At 31.2% G+C, this 12,143-nt stretch overlaps 1 protein-coding gene across 3 annotated transcripts in view; it reads left to right on the forward strand.

The window, feature by feature from the left end:
• The window catches only part of LOC117168669 (ATP-binding cassette sub-family G member 1), an 82,532-nt gene that overhangs the window by 24,171 nt on the left and 46,218 nt on the right, over positions 1-12,143 (forward strand). The window contains exon 1 of one of the 3 annotated variants that reach the window (XM_033354336.1): positions 2,803-3,121. The exons of 1 other annotated variant lie outside the window; for it this stretch is intronic. The gene's annotated coding sequence lies outside the window, so the exon portion shown is untranslated. Of the gene's footprint in view, positions 1-2,802; positions 3,122-12,143 lie in introns of those variants that run through there. One more of the 3 variants, XM_033354335.1, reaches the window with a different exon arrangement.

Genomic DNA, 12,143 nt, shown 5'->3' on the forward strand with positions numbered 1-12,143 from the left:
ACGCCAATTAGCACAAATGGTAAGTTCCGACAGTGCCTACAAGTGTGCCTACTGGCCGCTAAATGGCAATACCGGTTTCATATGTATACACCTGGTAGAAAATAAAAAATAAATTATAGTTTGATTTAAAAAGTAAATTAAAGTTCGATTGTACATTTTTCGAGTGAAGAAACTATTTACTAAAACCTTTCTTACGAAAGAATATCGTTTGATTTAGATATGTTTAATGAGGCCATCGTTTGACTGATTGAATATTTAATCTTTACAGAGCATCGCAGTTAGATATACACAAGCTAGTGAATATATTTTCAAAGCAGTTTTTTAGGTATTCTTACCTCCATTTTGATTGTTGCTTAAGGCCAACCATTGGAGCGGAAGAGGGTCAAAGAATATTGTTGCTACTAATGCTTGGTACTTCAAACGGTACTTCTGGTGGCTCAGATAACTCTTTCAGAAGCGAATGTTTAATTATTAATTTTATCTCGTAAAAATGTATTCAATTTATGGTATTGTGGCACTTAAAAAATTTAGATAGCTAGGTTATTTCTCACTTAATTTTGTGTGATAAAGGAATTAAGCTCCTTTAACCTTATAAATTAACTTAAATTTACCTTCAACTCACTTACAATTTACATTCATTAACCTTGAATGAATCTTAAATTCAGTTAAAATATGCATTTGATTTTTCCGAAGTAATCTTTGATTCCTTTATAGGACTTTGAACTCAGATTAGAAAATGAGTTTAGCTTGAATTTCCTGTAATCCACGGAAACTAATCTACTTTTAGTTTACTCGATTTCACTCCAATTTTCACAGAATTCTTTTTGAAGCTAGTTTAATATAATTAGTTTTAGCTTAGTTTAGTTTTAATTAGTCTTAGTTAGTATTGCATTCATATTACATACCTTAAATTCATCTTAATTCTCGTTTAATTTAACTTTAATTGGAATCGCCTTGAATCATTTGACGTCAGGGAAATTTCGTCAGTTGAATGAACTCTTGAGTTTAGTATGAATTCAGTTGAATTGAATTTATCTTGAAATTCATTGCATACACCTTTATTTTTATTGAATTTTGATGAACTTTCGAAAATTAGTTGAAGTCATAATCAGTTTAGTTGAATATTCCTCAGACTAATCTTGAATTCCCCTTGCATTTACTTTGACTTGAGTTTAAATTTAATTTATTTCGTCGTCACCTTCAGTTGCAATTCGTTGAACTCATATTGAATTTTACCTTTAATCCATATTTATTCAGCATGGGTTAGTTCAATTCAACTTATGTTAGTTTTGGTAACTTTGAATTTATCATGCAATTCATTGAATTCACCTTTCATTTTATTGAGTTTTGATGAATTCTTTCTAAAATCAGTTAAATTCAGAACTGCTCTAGTTGAATTCCCTTTGCACTAACCTTGAATTCCACTAAATTCTCCTTGCATTTAATTTGGCTCCATTTTGAATGTTATTCAATTGAACTCGAACTTAGTTAAATTAACTAGAAAACGGTTAAATTCGCCTGTATTTAATTTTGATTCGGTGACATTCCCTCTGTATATCCAGATGAGACTTTAAGTTTATTTAATTCAGGCGTATGTGAAAATTACTAACAATAAACTCCTTGCTCATTTCACAGCAATTCGAGTTTTTTCACAAAGTGTAAGTTAGCCTATGAGTTAAGTCAAACCTTTAAATATTTTCTGTTCGTAGTATTCTATGAGACTGTACAATTAAATTTCATATCTGCCCATTACGAATTATTATGCAACGAAAAATATCCGAGAAGATAACCAAAAGTCTCTGCAGCGATTTTTCTTATTATCTAATGAAAGTTCAATGACCTCAAGAGTCACTGAACTTTAGATTTGCACTTTTTTTAAATATCGGTTTGCTATATAAATGTCTTATTTTTTATCAATCCAATAAAATACGTGTCGTTTCATTTCTTTTGAAATGATCATTGGTGGAAACTTTTCATATTTGATAATTATAGTATGTCGCGTTCAACAAACAAAAATGTTACTAATCCATTTTATACATATATACATACACATTTTTATTTAACTTATGAATGTTTTTTTTCATCTATTTGTCACGTATTTTAGACAAATAAATGTATCTTTTCCTCTTTTTTAAGGAAAGTCGTTTTGCAAAAAAATATTGACTGAAAAAAGATGACCAAAATTCGATTCGACCTGTTCATTTTTTAGATTTATCGTGCTTGATGGATGACCGCCGGTTGGACAGACAGACAGACGCCATTCTCAAAACTTGATTTTCGGCTTCACGAGGCTCAAAACGTGGAGATCAACGGAAAAGTTGCTATGTGAAATTTCGGACGAATTTAACACTGTATATAACATAAATGATTTGAATGTAACCATATTTTATTATAAAAATGAGGGTCTTATTGTAAGGCAAAAAGTAGGCTTAATTTGAAGTTTAACAACATGTGGCTGTAACTGAAGTTTACGACACAAATAATTATAATAGATTATAATAGATTAGGATCTGAATTCAAATGACATCTTGAGGATTCAAGTCACAAGATTATGAACGTGAAGTTCGACCCAGAAAAATATAGCATACAAAGAGTTATGTAATTTTTTTGTTAGTTGTAGAATCTTGCCGTTGAATCACTTTTATTCGACTTCTGTTATCAATTCAGTATGACGATGGACGCTGAGTGTATAATCGCCAAATATAGAAAATTTCAATTTCGATATCAGATGCGCTGCGAACCTGCGTAGTAACCCCTTCGCGAATGAGACTTGTAGAAAAGCCTCTGGACGATCACAACTAGACGTCAGTAGTCAGTACTTCAGTAGTACCATTCTATTGACATGTGCCATCGTCTACGTATTTTCATTGGCCATTCCTTGCCATATCTTTTTACGAGACTGGCTTTATCTACCACGTAGTGTGTATGGAGTTACTTTAATCACCGGCAATTTCGATGGGATACGTCAGTTCCGTGCGTTCAGTTTCTGCGTAAACAACGAGAAGTGATTTGTAATTTACCACCGAATTCAAGGAAAGTTATCTTTCGTTCTTTTCGGCTGTGTCGCGATAGAATTCGAAATTCTATTCCAAGTTCAATAGAAAAACTTTTGCACTCGTAGGTATTTAAAAAATATTCTTTTAATGCATATTTTAAAATTAATGGTGAATTTTTTATTTTGGTAGAGCTGCAATTCAAAATTTAAATATTGTGGTTTCCATTCATTATACAGTCATCACAGGCTATTCATTCATTATACAGTCATCACACCTATTCACCTTTTTTCACCTACTTTGAGATTTGCACCTATATGCGACAAATATAATTGTAAGTTACGAATATTTCCATTTTATAACGGATAAAACAAAACAACCAGAGTTGTCGACCTTTAATTTGTGGCATCATTTCAACTGACGGAGGAATTTAATTTTTCTTTATTGCATCTGATAAAAATGCTCTTTTTCTTTCTAAATCCGACTTAAAATTCTTTTAAAAAACTTCAAAATTAACAAAATGTGGGAGATTTTACTAAAATTGTTGAAAGACAATTTATTCAAAAACGATGGCAGTTTTCTATTTTCAATTTGTACTTTAAGGCTCTAGAAATAAGTCTTGGCACTTTTTATAACGTAGTATATACAGATACGGAATTTCTTGCCGTATTTCAATTTTGTAGTACGGCATTTTTGGCTGTATTTTAATTTTTTAGTCCGGTATCTTATCATAGAAGAGTGATTGGTCACATCTCGAAATCGTTTTCAGCTCTTCCTTTAAAAAAATACTTGCCAGTTACTGGTCACAGATGAGTGATCTGTCACATATCGAACCCTTTTTCCAAGTCTCCCTTTAAAAAATACGAGCGTTAGTGGCTGGGTACATAAGAGTGATCTGTGACATCTCGAAGCCCTTTTTCAAAGTGTTCCTTCAAAAATACGCAAAATATTGTACTATTTTTCCAAACTCGCAACAAATATTGTCGGAACTGAAACTTTCTTATTGGCAAAAAATTTGCCGGACTAGAAGCTTTATATGCGGCAAAACTTGTCGGAGCTCAATACTCGACCTTTTTTTAATGTTTTATGTTCCAAATTTTTATTAAATATAAATGAAACCGGTTAAAATAGTTTTACTTAATAATAAGATTTAATGCTGTCGTAAAAAAAAGTGTTTTAAAAATTTTGTCCCTGAAAGTCTATTAAGGATGACAAACAAATGTTTCTAACTAATATTCAATTCTCTTCATTGTTCTTTCACATAAATATCTCATCAACCACATAATTACTTCATAAAATCGTATTGTTTTGAAAAAATGCAATTTTATCATGTGCTATTCAAATTTGAGTACAAAATTGGTTAAATAAGCGAGATAGAGAAAAGTCTCAACAGGCTACTATAGTTGTAGAAAAACAGAGTAGTCTAAAGAACAAAGAGTTAAATGCCTGTATGAGTTTGAAAAATAATACGACATTTCAAAGTCGTATTTGATGAGGATAACGTAACACACTCAAAAAATAAAAAGATGGTTATAAGGAGTAAACAACTTGTTCAAGCTATTATTAAAAGCAGCCTTTTACTATAAAAGTATTTCTAACATCGAATCGATTAAAAAAGGATTTATGGCTGCAAAAGAAAATTAACTTTTTCAGTGTATTTAAATTAAAATGACCCAAGACTTTTTAACGTTTTTGAATTTAAACGTTACATAAACGTTAATAAATGGAGACTGAAATATTTGTAGATAACCCTTGGTCAATTTAATGTTCCGCTATTTCCGTTTGCACGGCAAAACAAAAATTGCACGGTAATTTATTCAGGAATCGTAACTTTCGTTGTTGGCATTTCAGCACGTGTTCGGACTTGAGTGAAAAAAGTGAATTTTTGCTAGTGTTTAAAAAGTTACATTCATTTTTTAATAAAACACATTGTACTACGCTTCAAGCGAGCAAACTTAAAAGAGAGTCTTTTTTCTTATGCCATCCTATTTTTTCTGATATATGTTGGAAAATAAATTTGGAAAATCAAATTTGAAATAAAAAATATAATCTTATTCAAAATTGAGGAAAAAATGGTCGAGTATTTCTTGATCTTTTTAGAATTTATTGTTTATAAAAACTGGATTGAAGAAGAGTTTATAGAACTATAATAAAATAGATACTCAAGTACAGTAAAATTTAAATCAAAAGTCTTCGACTAAATTGTAATTCTGGTTGTTGCATAATTAAAACTGATAGTTCAGCATCAGGAGGTGAACGTTTGCGTATGTAACGAAATGATAGCAATGTTTTATAATAACGTATTGAGGGTCGTGACATTGATTCTGTCACAATTATCATGAAAATAGCATAACTTCTCAGAGGATAATGGTAATCCCAAAGATTGTCACGACGGGACGGAGTGACTTGCATACGCGCTGATCTGAAAATTTTACCTCGCTCTTGTTGTATTTTATCAACCGTTAATAGAAATTGCTTTTAAATTTATTTAAATTTATTTCAGTAAGTTTCGAGTTTTTAATCTATAATAATATTGGATTTTGCAGATATATAATTTAAATAAAGAGTAATTTAAAAGAGCTATAAGATTTTTCAATAAAAAATAAATGTTGTTACAGTTTTTTTGAATTGAAATTTTTGAAACAATCAAAATTGGTGGAAATCTTCCGCGGTTGTTCGTTCAAAATACCACAGGGAATGATAATGTTAGAATAGGAACAGCAATGTTAGCTAAGCTTATATTCTTTGCAAAATCATAAATACATTTTCACTGAAAATATAAAAATAGAGGATGTGATGAGTGTGATATTGATGTATGGAAAACCGGAACTTGACGAGTACATTTGTCTCGTACATTCATTTGTCTCTCGTACATTCTTTGCAAAATCATAAATACATTTTCACTGAAAATATAAAAATAGAGGATGTGATGAGTGTGATATTGATGTATGGAAAACCGGAACTTGACGAGTACATTTGTCTATTTTTAAATATTATTTGATATTGAGAATTATGAAAATTTTCATTAGTGTGGGATTTCTAACTCTAGCTTACTTTGTTTGCAGCGCCGTAGTCCATGCGACCACCTTGCCTCATAATTTTAAAGGTGGTGGCTATACAGGTGCCGAAATTTCAGTACGAATATCCGGAACTGGTAAAAGGCTATTTGTACAGAAATTTCGGTACAAATGGCCAGATTTTTTCGGTACGTGTACACACGATTTTAAAAATGATTTGATATTTATAACATTAGTATGTTAAAAATATTCACAAATATCCATACATTTCTCTATACATATTTCCTTGAATTTCTACAAATTTCCAATAGGCCCACTTTAAACTTTATTTTGAATTCAATAATGTATTTAGATAAAATTCACACGTTTCAAGAATGATTTGAGATATTGTAGATTTTGCCTTTTTTTGGGTAGTAGAATTTAAAGAAATTCGAATTTTCGTTTTGATAAATTGTAATTCTATTCAAAATTTTAGTATCAAAAAATCGAATGTAAACAATAAATTATGGTACAGTCCTTTGGAATCTATTATCCTTATTGAGCAGCAAATAATTGATCTGCCGGATCAAATAAGGGTTGTAGCTTTTTTAGTTTTCTAATTAAAGCAAAAAAGCTTGCTTTTTTTTGAAAAAACCAGTTTTATTTAGTAAAAAAATTGTTGTCAATTTTTTTCTGATGCCTGGCGTTTATCGGAATTATCTAACTTCCAGCGTTTCGTTTATCGAGCGAATTTTGAGCAACAAAAAACTTTCAGCGAGAAAGTTGTTAACAACGGTACAAAGAAGTTTTTCTGGAAAATATTAGCCCATCGAATTGATAATGAAGAAATTATTAACGTCTGAAGTCGAATGCGGCTAGGCGACTCACGTGCGGGCTGTAAGGAGAGTCTCAGATCCGATTTATAATAAAGTTCACCGGCGCCAACATCAAAAGCTAATCAAGTAATTAGGTAGTATCAAAGTATTATACATAAATACATAATAGTGCACAATTTAAACTAATTTATTAATTTAATATTATGTCAAGAAATATTAATATTATGCCAACAAATACTAACGCTCTATTACAACAAGAATGAAAAACAAATTTACTTTCTGAATCTTCCACTTTTTTTAATTCCACGAATTTAAAGCATTGTAAAATTCGCGGAATTGAGAATCCTTTGAATCTCAACTATTAGATGTTTATGTTTTGTTTTACTTTTGTACAGTTTGTCTGAAAAATAGAATTATTCTATTGTACATAATTTTGAATGAATAAATTATTTCACATTATTCACTATTACTTATTTTTGCATAATACTTTGATATTATTATCTGAGACTCTCGGTAAATCCCGCGCGTGAGTCGCCTAGTCGCTTATCGACTTCAGACGTTAGAATTTCTTGAATATCTATTCGATTGAGCTACTATTTTCCAGAAAACTTCTTTGTACTGTTGTTGAAAACTTTTTCGCTGAAAGTCTTTTGTTGCTCAAAATTCGCTCGATAAACGAAACGCTGGAAGTTAGAGAAGTCCGACAAGTGCCACGCATCAGGAAAAAAGTAACAACTTTTTAAAAATAAAATTTTAAATTACTTTAGCTCTGTCAGTCGAAACACACACACACACAGTCTTTGAAAATTAAAATTTGAAAATGATTTTGAAAACCTCCATTAGTCTTCCCACTCTAGGCGAAATAAGTTTATGTGCTCTTATTCCATCCGGCAGCTTAATTCCCCTCACTTGAAAAAGTGTTTTGGTAATTTTACCAAATATTTCCTTGATTTTACCACATATTTTATTGATTTAATAACTGGAAATAACCCATTAACTATAAGCATGGTCATAAAAGCATTTTAATTCGACCGTATATTTTTTCGCGCGTAGGAACAATAAGAAATATTTCATTGCTATAACAAACTTTGTTAGCTTTCTCAACTAAACTTTCTTTATTTGAAGAAATCTTTTGTTAGTTCACCAAAAATTTTATTCATTCAACATAAATCGAACTTTTGTGGTTTCAACTCAATTTCTATTGAAATAACCAAAATCTTGCTGAATCAACCAACATTGTTAGAGGCTACAACAAAGCTTTATAAAATATATTACAACTAGATAGATTCTTTTATTGTCTACGCTGAACACTTTTCTCAGTGGCCCGTTTCGCAAAAACCAGTTAAATATTTTTTTGTTCTTTTCCAAATTTCAAAGGTGAACAAAGCCAAACTTTTGTGCGAAGCGTTAATCACTCATACTTTCTTCAGCACTCGTTACAAATACAATATTTTTCGAAATAATCAGTGCCAGATATCCGACGTCTGTGATTCCAGTCTTTAGTCAGCCCTTGACTTGAAGGCTGATGATAACGCCGCGAACTTGGACTTTGACATACTTGTGGTTGGTGCTTTTGATTATCACTAATTTTTGTTATTCTTTCTATAAGTAACCTTCATTCCTGAGCTATCATCTCTCTCCTGTGTTAATTTTTTAAGAGACGTGCATGCACGCCTTTTTGAGTATGAGAAAAACACTGAGATCAATTAATTTTAGCTTATTGCAAGTATTAAATTATCGATAATGCATCTTCGCTGACATTAATGGTAGTAAAGTATTAAGAATAATCTGCATCAAATGTCAAGCAAATCGTATTGTTTAATTGGCCAGCGATTTTTGCTGTTTTGATATTTTACGACTCGAGAAAATCTTCATTAGGGAGTTATCCGTAGTTGCAATTTTTTATTGAAACTTTAAACATACAAATACACTGATTTTTGTAGTATTTCAGGTTAGAGTCTGAAAATCGATGTCTTGACTTAAAGAAACTTTTTTCAATGGTCGTTCACTAGACCGTCTCGTTTCAAACTTTTTTTTCTGTTTGAGTTTTCATTCCCTGCAAAAGTTGCCTAATGCCCCCATACCAACTATTTCAACTATAAAACCGTTTTTAGATCGAAAAATATCTTGTGTTCAATTTTAAAAATCATGTTCTTAGGTTTTCTTTAAATTCTCGGAATATGTTTACCTATCCAACAGTACTTAATCGACAAATTTATAGACCACGATTACCACCCCTCTCAAAGTGTTGGTTGTGACGTTTTCAACCCCAACGCCTGCACAGGTATTTTCGAAAGCTATTTTTCACTCTTTTATTTTAAAAGGCTCTGAGCAAAAATATGGTCCAGTGAATAGTTTCCGAGGTATAGGCTCGGATGTACAGGCAGTCCTAAAGCTCATGCTCAAACATAATCCTTCAATATTCCGCAGACTAGTTTGCAAGTCTACTATTCTTTCAACGCGTTCAAGTTCATTCACAATGACATAATATCAGCTAATTAATGCTTTAAGAATGTTTTCCGGTGAGTCAGAGAAAGTTTAAATTGTTTGTTATTTGTTATAAACAAATCAAAAGTGCAAACTACTCTTTTCATTAGTGATGTTGATATTTATTAGTATATGAATGATTCCTTACTGTTTATAGTTCGTCAATTTACACTAATGATTGATTATCTATAAATATTACATGAATAAATGCACAATTTAACCGTTTTTAGCATATAAACAGTGCCTTTTCAAATAAATTAAATGCAGAAAAATGTTTAATTAATGCCTGTCGTTATCTTACGATATGCAAAATCATAATTTTCAGTCTACCATGTGGAGGTGGCAGTGCGATTTCAGACTTCTTTGGTGTGTTTAATTTCAGTGAGTTCCCTCGCCTCTCAATATTCGGGGCGGTTAATTGGTATGGATACCCTTGCGTCTCACTTCGCAGCATTTTCTAATTGGTTCGCCTTTTCTCCTCACCGGTTTTCATCTTATTCGCATTTTCTATGATTGTATTGCTGGTAAGACGCGTTGCTTTAGTCTTTAGTGGAAGAATAATTTTTCTTACTATTTTTCTTTTCTTTTGAAGTACTCTCTCTATTCGTGTTACGTTTAACTTTAGGAAAAATGTCAATGTCAAACGTTTAAGGTCTAGCTGTCCCTTTTGATCAGGGGTAAAATCATGGTACTTTAGAGTACCGGGTATTTTGACTGCCTTTCCAAACCGATCTACTAATTCCAATGTCATCGCTGAATCATCATCTTCAGAGCTGGAGAGTACGGTTTCCTTTAATTTTTCTCTTGTCTATTCATATAAAGCACGAGCATTCATAGTCTCCTTATCTGCTGGACGTTGCCAGTTGGCTTTTGATGCAATTCGCTTTAAATTTTCACAGACAAACGTCTTAAATTTGGTGTTTTCCAATGCTTTTCCTTGCCAAAAGGATTAGCACAAAAAATAACCCAAGATTTTTCTTTTGACATTATCAATCATGGATTTTATTTGTAATGTTTTGTTTTAAATTATATATTTTTAAACAAAATAAAGTCCAAAAGAACGAGAGACCGCGCGTTACAACAGCAATACCAAAATACCTTTGCAGAAATTAAATAAGACTCTGAAAAATGTCTTCGTGCGTCAAAAGTATACGTTTTGACACAAATTAAGTTTCCTCTTATATAAGTGAAGGTTGGGAAGTTTTTATTTGCCTTAAGTACAATCATTTTGTAGAGAACAACTTTGTCTCAGAGTGAAGTTGAAATATAATTGTGCAGTTGGGCGCAATAACATCCGACTTGTTTTTTTAGAAGTCATATGTTTTTCATTTGTTTTGCATATAACTTCATGAAGAACGAATTAAAAACAAGTGACTTCTAAAAATACTGTGTATGAACAATCTATAATTCTTGTAAACTAATGAATTATAATAGTAAAGAATCATTCATTCTGAGAAATATGAACATCATTTTTGAAAAGAGTAGTTTGCACTTTTTATTTGTTTATAACTAATAACAAACAATTTAAACTTTCTCTGACCCGCCGGAAATCTATATCTCGGAAACTATTCACTGGACCATAGTATCACTCTGAGCCTTTTTTTAAAGCCAGTAAATCAAGCTTTATTTAATATTATTTAAAAACTAATAAAAATACCCGGATTTGCAACAAATTTGTCGTAATTTTCGAACCAATAGGAAAATTTTTCGAATTTTTAAATCGAAAAAACGAACAGAATTTATTGTCTGGGCGTTTTTGTCGGATCTTGCTTTTATGCAATAAGTGATGGTTTTTTTTGCAAAACTTAGTGTAAAAAATATAAACATTGTACATAAATGTTAATTGGAAGATGTCTTCAGGCATCAGCTGAAAGCAAATAACAAATATTCGAATGTTTTATTTAATATGTTTAAATATCCCGAAGAATGAAACCGAATTTAAATTCTAAACGTTATTTATATTGCACTAAACATTTGCATTACTATCGCTGTCAAGGCATGTTGTGAAAGCTAAGTGTAACTTGAAAAGAAATGCATACATTGAAATGATGTATACGAAAAATTCGAAAAATATGTAGGTGTCAATGTTCTGAATCTATTTATAGTTGAAATTGCAAGGTTAAAGATACTGACTGAATCTCGCAATCATAAAGAAATTAGCTGGTAAATGTTATAAATATTGTAGCTTTAACTTGACTGATTCATGTAGGAACGAATTTTCGCTTAAAGTTTAAAATTCTATTTGAAATGTGAAAACTGAGAGAAGAGTTTTCCATTTCATATTCAAGTGATGCCTAAAAATGTTTTTTTTTTCACTTATGTCCCCCTGAACCTAATTTCATTATAGTAGGGAGTGATATTAAATCCTCATTTAATTGTTCATAACACTGTCAGAAATTTCTGTAACGATTTTACTATAAATGCAATGGAAGCAATATGCATATACGTGTAGTAAATGTAATATACCATCATCTTGTAAAATAATATACATGTATAGTAAAATAGAGTGCATGAAAGTCGAAAGTTCTTTGGTGTACCTAAATCTTGTCAAATATTTAAAACTAAAGTAATAACCTACAATTCATCAACTAAATTTTTATTTAGAATCAAAGTGCAACTTACGGGTGAGGTTTTTATCAAAATTCACTGCAAATGTCAGAATTAGTACGTGGTGAGTGCCGCTGCATTTAGGTTAGGTCTCATAATTATTCACTTAATTGAACTTATTCACTTAAAACTCAGTATAATTTATGTTCAACTAGAAGCAAATATTATAATAGGCGGCGTCGGCCTTTGATGCGAAAGGCCAAAAGTTTCGGGGGGGGGGGGGG

This window comes from Belonocnema kinseyi, chromosome 3 (assembly GCF_010883055.1).
Source record: "Belonocnema kinseyi isolate 2016_QV_RU_SX_M_011 chromosome 3, B_treatae_v1, whole genome shotgun sequence".
Lineage (NCBI taxonomy): Eukaryota > Metazoa > Arthropoda > Insecta > Hymenoptera > Cynipidae > Belonocnema > Belonocnema kinseyi.